This window comes from Cervus canadensis, chromosome 1 (assembly GCF_019320065.1).
Source record: "Cervus canadensis isolate Bull #8, Minnesota chromosome 1, ASM1932006v1, whole genome shotgun sequence".
Taxonomy (NCBI): Eukaryota; Metazoa; Chordata; class Mammalia; order Artiodactyla; family Cervidae; genus Cervus; species Cervus canadensis.
In genome coordinates, this window is record NC_057386.1 from 120243681 (window position 1) to 120259947 (window position 16267).

The window sequence follows — 16267 nt, forward strand, 5'->3', positions numbered from 1 at the left end:
GAGAATGAGCTAGCTGTTGAAAAAAACTGGAAAATTCTCCAAATTCTTCCAAACACTCCAGCAGGAGTCTAAATCCCAGCCCAGACTGACTTTCTTCCAGATGTTTATGTACTTCAAGAAGTGTAACACCAGCTGCTATAACAAATAGCACCAAATGTTAGTGACTCAACACCATAGCAGTTTATATCTTGTTGACGCAATAATCCAACTTGATTGGGTAGCTCTCCTAGATGACTTTTCATGAGTAAGAACTCAGAGCCTCAAGAGCCCATTTGCCTTCCTTTTTTCCATTCTTTCTTTACATTTTCCATCTCAAGATTCATGAAGACCTTACTTCTACTTTCACAGATGGTGAGAGAGAGTATGGAGGTTCATCGGGGAAATTTTCTTGGGGGGCAGACCTAGAGGTGGCAGGCATCACTTCCTCCTGTTTTCCACTGGCCAGACCTGAAGTCACATGAACCCAATTGACCAAACAGGAGGCTGGGAAATGTACTCAAACTACATCTCTGCTGAGGACAAAAGGACAATGGATTTGGTGAGCACAGAGTACCTTCTGCCTTAGCATCTTCCTTTTTTCCTCCCCACCAACACAATATATCGAAAGTGAAAGTGAAGTCGCTTAGTCGTGTCTGACTCTTTGTGACCCCATGGACTGTAGCCCACCAGGCTCCTCCATCCATGGGATTCTCCAGGCAAGAATACTGCAGTGGATTGCCATTTCCTTCTCCAGGGGATCTTCCCCACCTAGGGATCGAACCCAGGTCTCCCGCATTGCAGGCAGATGCTTTAACCTCTGAGCCACCAGGGAAGCCCAACAAACATATGCAAATTCAGTCTGGATAGGGTTCTGAATCATGGAGATGTGGGAGTTTATCTTCCATAAGCAACATATACTCCTTTTGAGGATGTTACACCCCCGCCCCCCAAGTCTGAGTATAAAGAGCATCAAGCCTGGATCTTGCTTTGCCTGAGTGCAATCCTCTTCTTTCATTCAGCAAGGGTATGTAGTCCATGCTGTGTGCCAGAACCAATGCTAGATGCTGTGAATACAACGGTGAGCAGGCAAGGGGAAAACAATCCTGTCTTTATGGCACTTGCCACCAAAAAAAAAAAAAAAAAAAATCCTGTCTTTATGGCACTTGCAGTTCCCAGGTGATGCAGTGGTAAAAAATCTATACGCCAATGCAGGAAACGCAGGTTCAGTCCCTGGGTGGGGAAGATCTCCTGGAGAAGGGAATGGCAACCCACTCCAGTATTCTTGTCTGGAAAATCCCATGGACAGAGGAGTCTCGCGGGCCACAGTCCATGGGGTTGCAAAGAGCTGGGCATGACTGAGTGACTGAGCACTCAGGCACGCATGGCGTGGCACCTGCATCCTAATTGGGGGGGACAGTGAACAAGCAATCAGTGGACTGTTCTTAAATGCATTCAGTAGATATCAGCCTGCCTTTGTTTTAAGAGGGTTTGGACCAAGTATCCTTGCCTAAACCAACTGAGCAGGGCCAGTCGGATTTTTCTCTTGGGAATTTGAAGTGGGAATTAAGAAATGCTAAAATGTTGACAGTTCTGGAGGCCAGAAATCCAATGTCAAGGTGTCAATGGGCTCGGTTTCCTCTGAGGACTCTCCATTAGCATGCCCAGCACCATTCTCCTGTTGTGTCTTCAAATGGTCATCTCCTCACACACATGTATCTCTGGGGTCCTTTTCTCTTCTTGGAAGGACACCAGTCAAACTGGACTAGGGCCCTATCTTAACAGTCTTAACTTAATTACTTCTTTCAAGGTCTTATTCCCAAATATTGTGACATTCTGAGGTATTGGGGGCTGGGACTTCGATATCTGATTTTGAGGAGAGGGGACACATTTCAGTCCATAATATCTGGCCAGGGCCAGATTTTTTGTCCTCCCGTTCTGTAAGAACACTTTTTTCATTACACCAAGTCTTTGCTTTTTTTTTAGATTTTTTTTTTTATGGGTACCATTTTTAAAGTCTTTATTGAATTTGTTACAATATTGCTTCTATTTTATGGGTTTTTTTTGTTTGTTTTTTGTTTTTTTTTGCCCTGAGGCATGTGGGACCTTAGCTCTCCAACCAAGGATTGAACTTGTACCCTTGCTTTGGAAGGCGAAGTCCTAACCACTGGGCCACCAGGGAAGTCCCAGGTCTTCGTATTTGGTTCCTCTCTGCTCCTTTCAGTTGCAAAATCCCTGCCTGTTTCTACCTCTGCCTGTCTTGTACTCATCATTCATTTATTCTACCACAAACATGCCTGGTCATATACTTTGGGACACACCCAGGGACACAACAATGAACAGAGAACTTGGTTGATGTTCTCAAAGAGTTGGTGCTGCAAGCTTCTGTCAACTGCAATCTCAGAATTTCCAGTAAGAATTAATTTTGATGGCTTAGGCATATATGGTCTTAGACCATATCATCTGCTAACTTGGTCTCCCCAGAAAGTGTTTCTCTTGACTTAGGAACAGATACCATGGCACTGGGCAAGTCTATGGTTTGTTCACCGAGTAAGAATCACATACACATAGAGTTTGGAAAGGTGCAATTTCACAAAGACAGATTTCAGTTTGCTATGTACAGTCGTGGGGTTGCAAAGAGACAGACACTACTGAATGACTGAGCATGCACACTATGCTCATATTAAATTAATGAGCCTTGTGCTGCCTAACCTTTACCCTAACATGCATTATTACTTCTATATTAGGAGGCCGGTCTAACTATAAAATCACAGATCTCAAACAGACAAATCAGAGGCATGATGAAATAGTCAACTTCCCCAGCAACAAAATGAAAACAAAGCAATGACTTATCATGTTTCACCTAGCAAAGTAGCAATTTTTGTTTCTTTGTTTTTAACGAATTAAAATATCCAGTTTGGGGCCGGAGTTTGGGAAAATGGACCACATGATAAGCTGTGATGGAAGGAGAATATTGCTCAACCTTTAATTTACCCGATGAATCCAGCTTTGCAAGAGCTTCAAAGCGGCAAATTTACTGCAAGGAATTTTCTTAAAGATAGAACACAAAAGTTCAACTATGAAGATGTCTATTGCCTTAACATTTGCCTCTGATTTGTTTGTAAAAATGGGAAAAGCCAAATGTCTAATTCAATCCTAACTACTGAGTACATTTTGGTATCTCCAGAAAGTGGAATGTTCAACCGTCACTGACTGATGCTGTAAAGGGCTCTTTAATGACATGGAATATGTTCAGATGCATATTTGAGTGAGGAAATGAGATCATACTGCATGATAGAGAGTATGATCCCATTCTGGGGGAAAAAAATGAACGCATAGAAAAAACATGCAAAGAATGGACACTAAAATAGAAACAGTGATTATTGTCAGGTGGCAGGCATATAATTGGTTTTCGTTTTATTCTTTTGTACTTCAGTGAGATAATGTATCATGCTTAGCACCGTCTGACATGGAAAAAAATCACTAAATAGATGATTACTTTTGATATTATTATTCATACGATGACTTGAGTAAATATCAACTTCTCAGGTTTGCTGTTAGATGTGAGCAAGATTGGAAAGCACCTGGTACACAGTTGGCCTTCAATAGATTTTTTTTTTTTCTGGGAGAGAGGGTTTTGTACCACAGTTCAGTTCAGTTCAGTCACTCAGTCGTGTCTGACTCTTTGCGACCCCGTGAATCGCAGCACACCAGGCCTCACTGTCCATCACCAACTCCCAGAGTTTACCCAAACTCATGTCCATTGAGTCAGTGATGCCAACCATCTTAGCCTCTGTCATCCCCTTCTCCTCCTGCCCTCAATCTTTCTGAGCATCAAGGTCTTTTCAAATGAGTCAGCTCTTTGCATCAGGTGGCCAAAGTATTGGAGTTTCAGCTTCAACATCAGTCCTTCCAATGAACACCCAGGATTGATCTCCTTTAGGATGGACTGGTTGGATCTCCTTGCAGTCCAAGGGACTCTCAGAGTCTTCTCCAACACCACAGTTCAAAAGCATCAATTCTTTGATGCTCAGCTTTCTTTATAGTCCAACTCTCCCATCCATACATGACCACTGGAAAAACCATAGCCTTAACTAGATGGACCTTGTTTCCCTAATAGCTCAGTTGGTAAAGAATCTGCCTGTAATGCAGGAGACCCCAGTTTGTACCACAGGAGTTGAGAATAAGGATTCTTTAGGCAGGTGGACTTAGATTCAAATCCCCCTCTTTGGCCCTTTTTAAAGCTGATCAAAAATGTAGGTGAATTAATTATGTCTTCTGAGCCTCAGTTTCTCCATTTGAAGACAGACAGTTTCTCCATTTGAAGACAGTTTCTCCATCTATAGCCCAGGGGTCCCCCCAACCTCCGGGATCTAATGCCTGATGATCTGAGGTGCAGCTGATGTAATAATACTAGCAATCAAGTGTACAATAGATGTAATGTGCTTGAACCATCCTGAAACCATCCCTCCACCCCCACATCTATGGAAAAACTGTCTTCCATGAGACTGGTCCCTGGTGCCCAAAACCAGCCCCTGGCCCTGGAGACCACTGCTATAGACTAAGATTATTGTGAGCCTGAAAGATTATGGACAAACATCATGTAGTCCACAGGCAGTTTAGTCTCTGACGTCTACCATATCGTGTGAAATAATAAGCATTCGATCTGTCAAACCAAAAAGTGCAATTTTAAACATAAGAAATACATAGATCTTGAAGTACTAGACCTTTTGCCTACATCTTGTTGGTTTTCAGTACAGTGAAAATGCATTTGGCAAAGAGCTAGGACATCACCAGTTTCAGGAAAGGAAAAGAGTGTCGAAAGAGCTTATGAGAGCCAAGAGGTGATTTCGGGAGAGAGAAAGAAGGGAAGAAACTCTTGTGACCTGAAAGGAGTCTAGCTCGAAGCTTCTCCTCCACCCCGACCCCACAAGGCTTCCTTTAAGGTAGATAGGAAAGGTGTTGGACACACAAGTCTCACCAAGTTTACTAGAATCATCTGCTTTCGATATTGCACAAATTCCCTGTGAGCTCCAAAACAAGGTCAGCTCAATTAGCAAGCTACCTTCATTTGACTTGTAAAGAAGTGATTTGCAAGCAAAATGCACAGATAAAGATATATTGTTAAGATGGGCATCATATATTATGTGTACACATACATGTGTATCTCCAAACTATCATCATTCCTTTTTCCCCTACTTAATTGGTTTATCTTTCAGCTTTATAGGGATATAAATGGCATATAACATTGTGTAAGTTTAAAGTATACAATGTGATGATTTCATAAACATATATATTGCAAAGTGATTACCACAATATTAGTTAACACATCCATTATCTCAAATAGTTAAAATGCTTTTTTAAAATCTTTTTTTAACTTGTTACTTTGTAGAGTATAGCTGATTAACAGTGTTGTGATAGTTTCAGGTGGATAGCAAAGGGACTCAGCTATGCATACACAGGTATCCATTCTCCCCCAAACTCCCCTCGCATCCAGGCTGCCATATAACACTAAGCCAAGTTCCCTGTGCTATACAGTAGGACCTTGTTGGTTAGTCATTTTACTTTTTTAACATAGCAGGGTGTATAAGTCGATCCCAAACTCCCTAACTATCCCTTCCTACCATCCTTCCCCCAGAAACCATAAGTTCATTCTTTAAGTCTGTGAGTCTGTTAAAACGCTTTTTTAAAAAAAAATGAGACCTTTTAAGATCTACTCTCTTGTTGAGTCGCTCAGTTGTGTCCAACATTTTTGCGACCTCATGGGCTGTAGCCTGCAGGCTTCTCTGTCCATGGGATTTCCCAGGCAAGAATACCAGAGTGGGTTGTCATTTCCTTCTCCAGGGGATCTTCGTGACTCGGGGATCAAATCCGAATCTCCTAAAGTAGCAGGCAGATACTTTACCACTGAGCCACCAGGGAAGCCCTTCTGCTCTGCACTGGGAGCACAGTCTTAGCCACTGGACAACCAGGCTAGTCCCTACGACTCCTCTCCTGCCGTGGGGTAAATGTGGGCTGATACCACCAGTGTGCTCCAGAGTAGGCGCACGACCTAGTCCCAGCCAATCAAAGTATTCCCTCCTCCTGGTTAGTGATTGGCTCAGGAATGAGCATGTGACTCTAATTAGACCAATGGGCGTCATTCCTGGGAAGGATTACTCTTGCTCCTCTCCTAGCAACTTTCACAGTTACCAGGTTGTATGTTAGATTCCTCAGAACTTATTCATTTAGTAACTGTAAGTTTTTATCTTTTGACAACCTTTACCCATTCCCTGCCTTATCCCCCTGTCCCTGGCAACCACCAATCTATTCCCTTTTTCTAAGAGTCAGGATTTTTTAAATTCCAGGTATAAATGCCATCTTCAGTATCTGTCTTTCTCTGTCTGATTTATTTCACTTAGCATAATACCCTTAAGTTTCATCCATGTTGTACCAAATGTCCTTCTTTTTATGGCTGAATATTTCATTACACATAATTATATTAATTATATATAATAATATGTTATATATAATAATTAGCAACATGTCACATTCCAGCACATTTATATACATATGTATATAAACAATATACATGTGTATACACTCTGTAATGTAACATAGATACTATATAAAATATTTTTTCTTTTCTTTTCTTTATCCATTTATCTGCTGGCAGACATAGGTTGTTTCTACATCATAGACACTGTGAATAATGCTGTAGCTCCTACACTAACCCTAAAGCTTGGGGAAGTGAAAAGGTAGAGACCCACAGCAGCTGACTTTGACCCAGACGAACCCAGGAGAATGCCAGAGGAGGGCAGACTTCCCAAAATGAGGACATTTATTATTTAAACATTGATTGTTCTGTTTAAGTCGCAGAGATGGAAAAGGCTTTCCATTTGTAAAAGTCATTTTTTAATGGCAGATCAAAGTTGGCCGACATTTTGCTGGACCATGAGTGCTTAGGGATGCCAAAGAGGTGTGTGTCCAGCCTGCCAGAGTAGGATTGCTAAGAACAGCGCTGAACCCCACTTACCCATCTGGCCAGGAGATATAACATGCTTCATCAGCTCCTTGTTTCAGTCAGGGTCCTGCCAGGAAAATAAAAACCGTTCTAGATCTTTAGCATGGAGAGAATTTAATACAGAGAATGAATTACCGAGGTAACAGAAGAGTGCAGAAGCCAAACCGTCCATGGCAAAGCGACCGACCAGCAACAGAATGAGATGCTAGCATCCCGAGGCTGGAGGCACAACTGAAAGAGTCAGTGCTGGCTGGCAGGAACTCAGTACGTGGCAAGGGCTGCTCTGCGAGAACTGGAACCAAGAAGAGACACTTGGTCAAAGTACGTCACAGGGCTCAAACTCAAGGGAAAGAGACACAGACTCCACCTCTTGACTTGTGGAGTGGTATTCACATATAAGGAAAGAAGGAATTGATAGTGTCCATCTTTAGGGACTGTACCACAATAGGCATTTTGGATTTTTATGCTGTCTTGATGAACTGACATTTTTGATTCTTTTATCATCAGCTCCAGGTGGCTCAGATGGTAAAGTATCTGCCTGCAATGCAGGAGACCTGGTTTGCTCCCGGGGTTAGGAAGATCCCCTGGAGAATGGCATGGCAACCCACTCCAGTATTCTTGCCTGGAGAATCCCATGGACAGAGAAGCCTGGTGGGCTATAGGTAATGGGATCACAAAGAGTAGGACATGACTGAGCGACTAACACTTTTCTTTACTAGGTACTCCCCATGTCTTGAATTCTACCTCACCTGATATTAATATAGCCACCCTATCTTTTTTATGGTACATGCATGGTATATCTTTTCCACCTTTTTAATCTATCTGTGACTACATTTATGGTATATCCCTTATAACACAATATAGTTGGTTCTTGATTTTTCAGCCAATCAAATGTTCTCTGTCTTATAATCAGAGCATTTAATTCATTTATCTTCAATACAAATATTCATAGCTGGATTTGTCTACGATCTTGGTTCTTTTTTTTTTTTCTATTTATCCTAGCTCTTTATCCCCTTTTTTCCTATATTCTTTTGTACTAACTGAATATTTTTAGCACAGCATTTTAATTTCTTCTATTGTATTTTTAGCACATGCGTTGAAGATTATAATATGCTTCCCTAACACAGTGTAATCTGAATTAATATTTTACTTATCACCATATAACCTGAATTAATTTTATACCACTCATTTTATACAATACACTTGAATTTATCTCTGCTGTCCTTTACACTATTGGTATTATTTATTTTACTTATATAAAGTTTATAAGCCCCACAACATATTACTTTACAACTTATTAGTATGTTTTGCTGTAATCAATTGTCTCCTAAAGAAATTAAGAAATATATATTTTTAAAGTCGTTTGTATTTACCCATATATTTACCATGTCTGGCATGCTTAATTCTTTTGTGTTGATCTAATTTTCTGTCTAAAGAACTTCCTTTACCATTTCTTGCAGACAGGGTTGCTGGTGATGAATTCTTTCAATTTGTTTATCTTTATCTTTACTTTGAAAAATTCTGTGCAGAAAAGTGATTGACTTTGATCTTCTCATATGTATTTACTTACTTTTACCTGAAGGTACTGCCCAAAAAATATAAAAGGGAGGATGAGAAAGCTGGCAAAATCAAGGAGAGAAGAATTCAGGTGGCATAAATGTCTACTAATGAATCCATTTGTATCTGACACATACAATCAAATCTCTGATTCCCTATTGGGGTAATCCTAGCTTACATTTACCTCTTTGCTGGGTTCCTATCTCAAAACAGGGTTATAAAATTCAATAGGGCAAATTTGATGTTTAGAGTCATCAGAAGCCACCGCCTGCTTTCTCATTGGTCCTGCATAAGCCCTTTTTATGGTCATATTTTTCCTCACAATGTACAAAATCAGGGTGAAGTCCCCACAGTCTTAATCCTGAACAACTTTCCTTGAGTAACAAGCCAGGGTTTGCTGTTAAGCTCTAAGCCTCCTAACCTGTTACTTGTTTTCTTGTCTTGATCCTCCTTGACCTTTTTCTTAGGTTCCCTTCCTTATACCAATTCAGTCTTCCTCTGTCAGTGTCCTGTCAAGAAACTCTATTAATCTCCCAGTGGAACGCTGCCTTTTGGTATAGCGTTAACCAACACATTCTAATCACAGCATAAACTCTCAGACAGTAGGTTTCCATTTCTCTCTACCCCCTTTCCACTTTGTCTCAGATCTATAAGTAAGATACAGCTCATTTCCTTCAGTGAGGCAAGAGAATACTCTGATTAAAACCATGGGTTTCAGAGTTAGAGCTGGATTTAAATCTTGGCTCTGAAATTTTTGTAGATGAGTGATCTTGTCTAATAAACCTCACTTCTCTCAGCCTCAGCTCTGAATCTGAAAGGTGGGGAAATAAACTCTTATGAGGATTAAATGAGATATGAAATATAAAACATCTTAGTCAGGACAAAGTCAATGTTGTCAATCTTTAAAAACTCTTCCTGGGACTTCCCTGGTGATCCAGTGGCTCAGACTCCGTGCTGACAATGCAGGGGGCATAGGTTTGATCTCTGGTCAGGGAAGTAAGATCCCACATGCTGCACTGTGTGGCCTAATGATAATAATAGTAATAAAGTAACTAAAAAACAACCCTTCTCCTTCCTTTTGCATCTTCAGTGTGAGAATAACAATGTTGGGAAGGTCAAGTACACAGTGCCATATTCAAAATGGATAACCAACAAGGACCTGTTGTATAGCACATAGAACTCTACTCAATGTTATGTACCAGCCTGGATGGGAGTGGGGTTTGGGGGGAGAATGGATACATGTATATGTATGGCTGAATCCCTTTGTTGTTGACCTGAAACTACCACAACATTGTTAACTGGCTATACTGCAATATCAAAAAAAAAAAAAGAAAAGTTTAAAGTTTGAAAGAAAATAAAATCCAAAGTCTTAAAATAAAGCAATGTTAGCTGCACCTTTTGCTTAGTTAGATTTTGGGGATTTTTCATCACTATTGAGAAAATCTAGACATGGTATCTCTGTTAGTTCATCCACTGTCCAAACAAATGGCTTATTACTGAATTTCTCTCATTTAAGTTTCTTAAGACCTCACTCCCTCCCCTTAGGTCTCTAATTCCAGTTGGTAGGAGTCAAAATGAACCACAAAAAGAACAGAATCCTTTTCCAGGATTGCTCAATAAAATCCGGTTATACCCAAGGCCCCGGGCAGTGTCACTGATGCAGCAGACATGAAACATATCTTCTTCGAGGGGAGGATGATTTACAGGAATTCTCTGGATCTTTCTGGTTGCTTTCATGAAATGGCTCCCTTAATCCACTATCCTCTAGATGAATTGCCAACATTTCCAAAACCACCTCCCATAAATTATCTATATGGTAGAGAGTTAGCATTCATCAGGGATAAGATTCATGCCAGACATTGGACAAAGTCCCTCAGGTAGATTATCTCTCTTTGACTCTTCAGTCCTATAAGGTTTGTCCTTAGCTTCATTTTACAGATGAGAAAACTGATATTCAGAAAATGTAGATTATTTGCCCAAGGTCAACTGTTAGTAAGTAGGTGGGTCGAACCAGATTCAAACCCAGTTCTGTTTGTTTCAACCCAACTCTGCTGTCTCCTTGCAGAAACCTTCAACTTCCAAATCCTTGTTGCATCAGGAACAAATCCATCATGTTGTAATATTTTTATGTTTTAAGTGTTAGTTTTCCTAGCATCTTCCCCCATCCTACCCACTACATTCATTCTATTATAAAACATTCAATACCTGCAGCCTTTGAAAGGAGAAAAGAACCTGAAAGCTCCAGTGGAATGAAAATGCTAAGGCTTCTTCAAACTTAAGTAGCATTAGAAGCAATTACATTTGTGCAAATGTAGAAAAGCCTGTTGCTATTTCTGATCACCCCACACCCCAAGGCAGTAAACTAGGAGGAAAGCTGTTAACCATTTCAGATCACAGAGTTCTAGCAGCAAAGACCCAGTGCTTTATTTTTCCACCCTCTACTGCCAGTATAATAGGATGGTACCTCCTTTTTTTTTTTTTTTTTGAAGTGAAACCAGTATCTGCTTACTCAAATAAATTAATGTTTTTATTTTTCCTGAGAATAGTTCTACATGGCAATTCTGGTGCACGTCTATATGACTCATCTGTTGGAAACAAGACACACTCATAAAACATAACCTTAAATCTTTGCATTTAGTGATAGTTTTTATACCTTTTCCTTTATTTTTCTTTCATAATGTCATCTATGGACCTAAACACAAACATAGTATTGTTTTTCCAAACACGAGTGTACGTCTAAAAGGAGAATCAAAGAGGATGATGAAAAATGAGGCAAAGCCAAATGTATTTAAAAATGTATGAAGATATAAATAATGTCACTTGAAATGTGCAAAGATGTAAGACTTGCAAAGACATGGACTGTTAAGTCTGAGGGAGAGAGGAAAAAAATTCTGCCCAGTTGAGTTCAGAACAGGAACAGTTGCTCTTAGTTATCTATTGTTGTGTTACAAACCACTCCAAAATGGAGGAGCTTTAAAAGGACAGTTTATTTTTGCTGACAGCTCTGCCATCTGGGCTGGGCTCAGCTGTGCAGTTCTTCTGCTCCATGTCTGCTCCAGTCTGCTGCGGCTGGAATGTCTAAGACAGATGTGAAAACTTGAACAACTGGGGCTTTGGCAGGAATGGGTAGAATAGCTGGGGTCTACGTAGCCATCATGCTCTCTCCCCACATGGCCTTTCTTTTGAGGTCCTCAGGCTTTCTCACAGCGTGGTGAGCTTGAGATCACTGGACTTCAGAAAGGTAGAAGCTGCCTGGACTCAGAAGCCCCAGGACTCCATTTTTTCTGTTCTATCCATCAAGCTAAGTCAAAAAGGCCAATAGAGGTTGAAGGGGAGGAAAAAACACCCCACCTTTGGAGGAGATGACCAACCCATAGAGACAGGGAGGATTCATTCAATAGTGATCATTGTTGGAGACATTCTACCACTTAGGAGCTAGCAGGCTGCTTGATAACAACTCTGTCAAATACAAGTTAAGATTAGTGGAATATGCTATAGCAATGAAAATGAATAAATTGTAGCTACATGCAAATGCACCAGCAAATCTTCCAAACCTCACCACCCTACCAAAAAAAAAAAAAATGCATAACCTATGATTCATTTTATGAATTTTAAAAGCAAGCATAGTAAACTACGTTGTTCAATGATGCATATATAGGTGGCAAAACTGTGAAGAAAAGCAAGAGAAAAATATCATAAAAGATAGATTCATGGTCAATTCTAGATAGACTGTAGGTAGTTATAATCAGGACGTGACATTGGAGGCTTCTGGGTGCTAGCAATAGTTTTTTTCCTTGCCCTGGGTGATGGTCATATGCGTATTTGATTTCATTGTTAAATTGATCATGTATGCATATTTTCTGTGTGTATGTTATACTTCTAAATTTTTTTAAAAAAGCAAAAAGTCAAATTTTGGCTAAAACATAAATTTGTCAGATGTACATTTGCTGTGTGCAGCTCAAAATTCTGACTACCATAGAGTGTGATAAAACAGAGAAATGAGTGTGGACCTGCATCTCTGCCTAAAACCTCAGGTTCACTCATGAGAATGACAGCTGATGATTTTGGAAGTGGTGATATGTCCCAGGTTATCATTAGGTGCTTTTTGTTGCTGTTGTGTTCATTCATTCATCTGTTCTTTATTTTTAAAACTTTTTATTTCGTATTAGGGTATAGCTGGTAAAAAATGTTGTGATAGTTTCAGGAGAACAGTGAAGGGACTCAGCCATTCCTATACAACTATCCATTCTCCCTCAATCCCCTCTCCTGTCCAGGCTGCCTCATAACATTGAGTAGAGTTCCCTGTGCTATACAGTAGGTCCTTGTTGGTTATCCACTTTAAATATAGCAGTGTGTACACGTCCATCCCAAACTCCCTAACTATCCCTTCCCCTTGGACTAGGTGCTTTAATACACTATTGTACATAAGCCAGAGAAAACCCCAAGTGGGTATGATGTCCATTTTCCAGAGAAATACAATGGCTGGTTAAGTGCAGCTCCAAGATCACACAACATCTGAGCCCAGTCTGTTTGACTTTGAACTTCCTCCACAGAAAAGCCCTTGGCACGGGGATCCTGAACATCAACAGGTTTACCCATCTCCTGGGCTCTGGCTGCTCAGATCCAGAATGGGCAGCACCCAGGTCACCACCAGCACAAAAGCGTCATTGTCCAGGCCTCGTTCTCACTGGGGAAGTGCCCATCGCAACCACTGGAGGACTTGGATAGGTGTCAGGCCCTGATGGAAGGCTCTTGGCTTGGCTGCTGGCTGTTGACAGGCTGAGTGGCTGCCTTGGCTGTGCCAGGCTGTAATAAAGCTGCCCGGCACCCCAGATCTGTCGACCATGGGAGTGCAAGGGCAGTGGAGACTGCCTCCAAATCCCAGGAATCCCAGGGTGTTTATTCTGAGGCCAGCCTCCCATCACCCACTGCACTGGACGCCGCTGCTGTCTGGAAGGGCCGAGTCTGGACAGAATCCTGATTAAATAATAGTGTAATAAGGAGCAGGTCTCTGTTTGGAGTTTTGCAGATTAGGCCATTTCAAAGGGACAAGAGGGAAGTTTTAGGACCCTTATTGGGGTCTATTATACCACGACCTACTAAAATGTACTGGAGAAAAACCTCTTGTTGAAAAAGAAAGGGGAGGAGGTTCTGCAATGTTTCTTTTGAGAAATTATTTAGCCTTATAATGGTACTTATTTTTTCTGGGTACTAGAAAAACAGAATACTATGTTGTCATTAGTAACTTTGGGGGGTGGGGAACAAAGGGGGATGTTCTCAGTAATGACAATGCTTACATTGTCAAAACTCTTTCAAATCCATTACTGTCTTCCAACTGCTCTGCAAGGGAAGTGGGTCAGATATCATTATATTAAATTAAAAGATGAAACTAGGCATTAAAGGGGATCTTTTCTAGCATTCATGTTTAGAAAGTAAGTTATTTTTTCCTTGCTTCACATTCAAAATTGAGGAAGAACTTTTTAGGGAATCATGATTATGGTAAAACTAACTTGTATACCACTGATACTAACATTAAGATGATGAAGATAGAGAACGGGAAAGGGACAGGGAGAGAGAGAGAAAGAGGAGAAGGAGGAGGAGGAGGAGAAGGTTGGGGGGAGAGTGAGGATAAATAACTGTGTGTCTTAAGCATCAACTATCCCATGGACAGAGGAGCCTGGCAGCCTACAGTCCATGGGGTTGCAAGAGTTCGACATGACTTATCAACTAAACCACCACCAACAACAACATGCATGATTTATTATTCAAGGCTCTTTCTTACCTACGCTTCCCTTGGAGGAGTTGCCCTCCACAGTTCCAGAAGGGAATGCCATATCATATATTGGCATATGCTGGCAAGGTGATTATATATTGGACACCCAGCCCAGGTTGAGTCAGTCTAACTTCTCTGTCCTAGGAATTTGGAATTGGGGACTCAGAGATAACTGACTTGGCTCTGCTGAAACTTGAAAGCTAAGACTAGGACTGCCACACTGGGGGAGACTGTTAACAGCAAAGAATAGCCCTCTACAAAGAGAGAAAAGAAAGTAAGAGTTGTGATTGGAGATGTCCTGAGTACCCAGAGGAAAGGATAATGGAAATCAGGCCTTTGTGAGTCCCAATTATATTACTATGTGCAATTTGAGGGCTTCCTAGATCCTTCTCTTTTCTCTTCAGTTAATTTCAACGGTTTCTACTTCTTGTAACCAAATGATCATGGTATCACCCCGAGCCTTTCACCACCTTATCCAAGTTTTACTAGTTGATGGAAAAAGGACCTGAAGCACAGACTGGGCAAACTATTTGCTCAGCCACATCATCAGTACTGCAAAACTGAGGCAAGAATCAAGGTCCCCTACAGCCTGAAATCTTTTCCTTACTAAAGGTGTAGCTGAGGAAATCCACAGGCATTTGTGCTCATATCCTTATTATTTGGCCACTCTATTCAGAACTCCTTTGGTTGCCAAAAAAAAAAAAAAATCCTATTCAGGGTCATGTGCAAATTTTTTAAGGAACATTTTCTCATATAAACTAAGAAACCTATTAGTTCCAGCCATGATTGCATCCATAGGAATAAGCCATGTTGGCTGAATCTATTTGTCTCCCTCTCAGCTCTACTTCCTGCTAGCTGGCTTCATTCTGAAATAGACTGTCTTCACTGTGAGACAGATGGCTGCATATAAGCTCCAGGTTTCTATCTTTCCAATTTATCAATTCAGGCTGGACCAAGAAAGAGACTTTGCTCATTCTTCCAGCACTCCTCCCAGGAATGACTCTCACTGGTCTAATTTGAGTCACATGTCCATTCCTGAGCCTATCACTAACCAAGAGGAGGGCATGCTTTGATTGGCTGGGACTAGGTCATGCCCCTTCTGGAGAATACAGTGGTGGTAGTCAGCCCACATTTACCATACAACAGGAGAGGGGTGATAGGGACTACCCTGGTTGTCCAGTGGCTAAGACTCTGCACTCCCACTGCAGGGGACCCAGGTTCAATCCCTAATCAGGGAATTAGATCCCACATGCTGCAACTAAAGATTCTGCATGCCACAAGGAAGGCCGGGAGCAGACAAATAAATAGATATTTAAAAAGAGAGAGAGAGAGATGATAAGAGAAAAAATGCTGGGTCTTGTTATGCAAAGAAAGGAGAATGGATAGTGAGTGGATCAAAATGATAGACATCTAATACCTATGTGTTCAATTAGTCCTGTGGTGGACCTATCATTATACAACATTATCTGAAATTCTCCTTTGGATCAGTTGGGTTTGGAGGGGGATTTTAGGAATTAGGCAATGGTAGATGTTTTGATGTTTTGAAATAGGTTAGCTCATAGTTGTCATTTTACAGCTAAGAAGTGAAGAGACCTGCCCCAGGCACACATCTGTTGGGAAAGAGGCAGGCTTGTCCCTGATACCCAGGCTGGGACACCAACTTGGCCTCATACCCTGGCGTCTTCCTTCCCGGGGCCGCTTTGGCTCACCCAGCAGCGAAGCATCTGGCAGTTTCAAGATTTCTCACCATTTCCCAGCACGACTTCTGGCAGTGCCTTGACCAAAAAGGATATTCCAGACACTATAACGAGATGATATCAGAAATCTAAATGCAAAACAGGCATTCTCATGTTCCCATTAGTCAATGTGACTGCATGTTACAAATCACTGTTTTCACATTTCACTGTTACCAACTAGTTCTCTTTAAAAAAAAAAAAAACGTGCGAAGAAGGGAAGGG

General features: G+C 41.1%; 1 long non-coding RNA gene across 6 annotated transcripts in view; it reads right to left on the reverse strand.

The window, feature by feature from the left end:
* Positions 1 to 6583: 6583 nt before the first annotated feature.
* LOC122423145 overlaps positions 6584 to 16267 on the reverse strand; it is a 58800-nt gene continuing 49116 nt past the window's right edge. For 4 of the 6 annotated variants that reach the window (XR_006264098.1, XR_006264097.1, XR_006264095.1 and 1 more), the window contains one exon: positions 9829 to 16110. This is a non-coding gene — a long non-coding RNA (uncharacterized LOC122423145). Of the gene's footprint in view, positions 7272 to 9828; positions 16111 to 16267 lie in introns of those variants that run through there. The other 2 variants (XR_006264100.1, XR_006264099.1) reach the window with 2 other exon arrangements.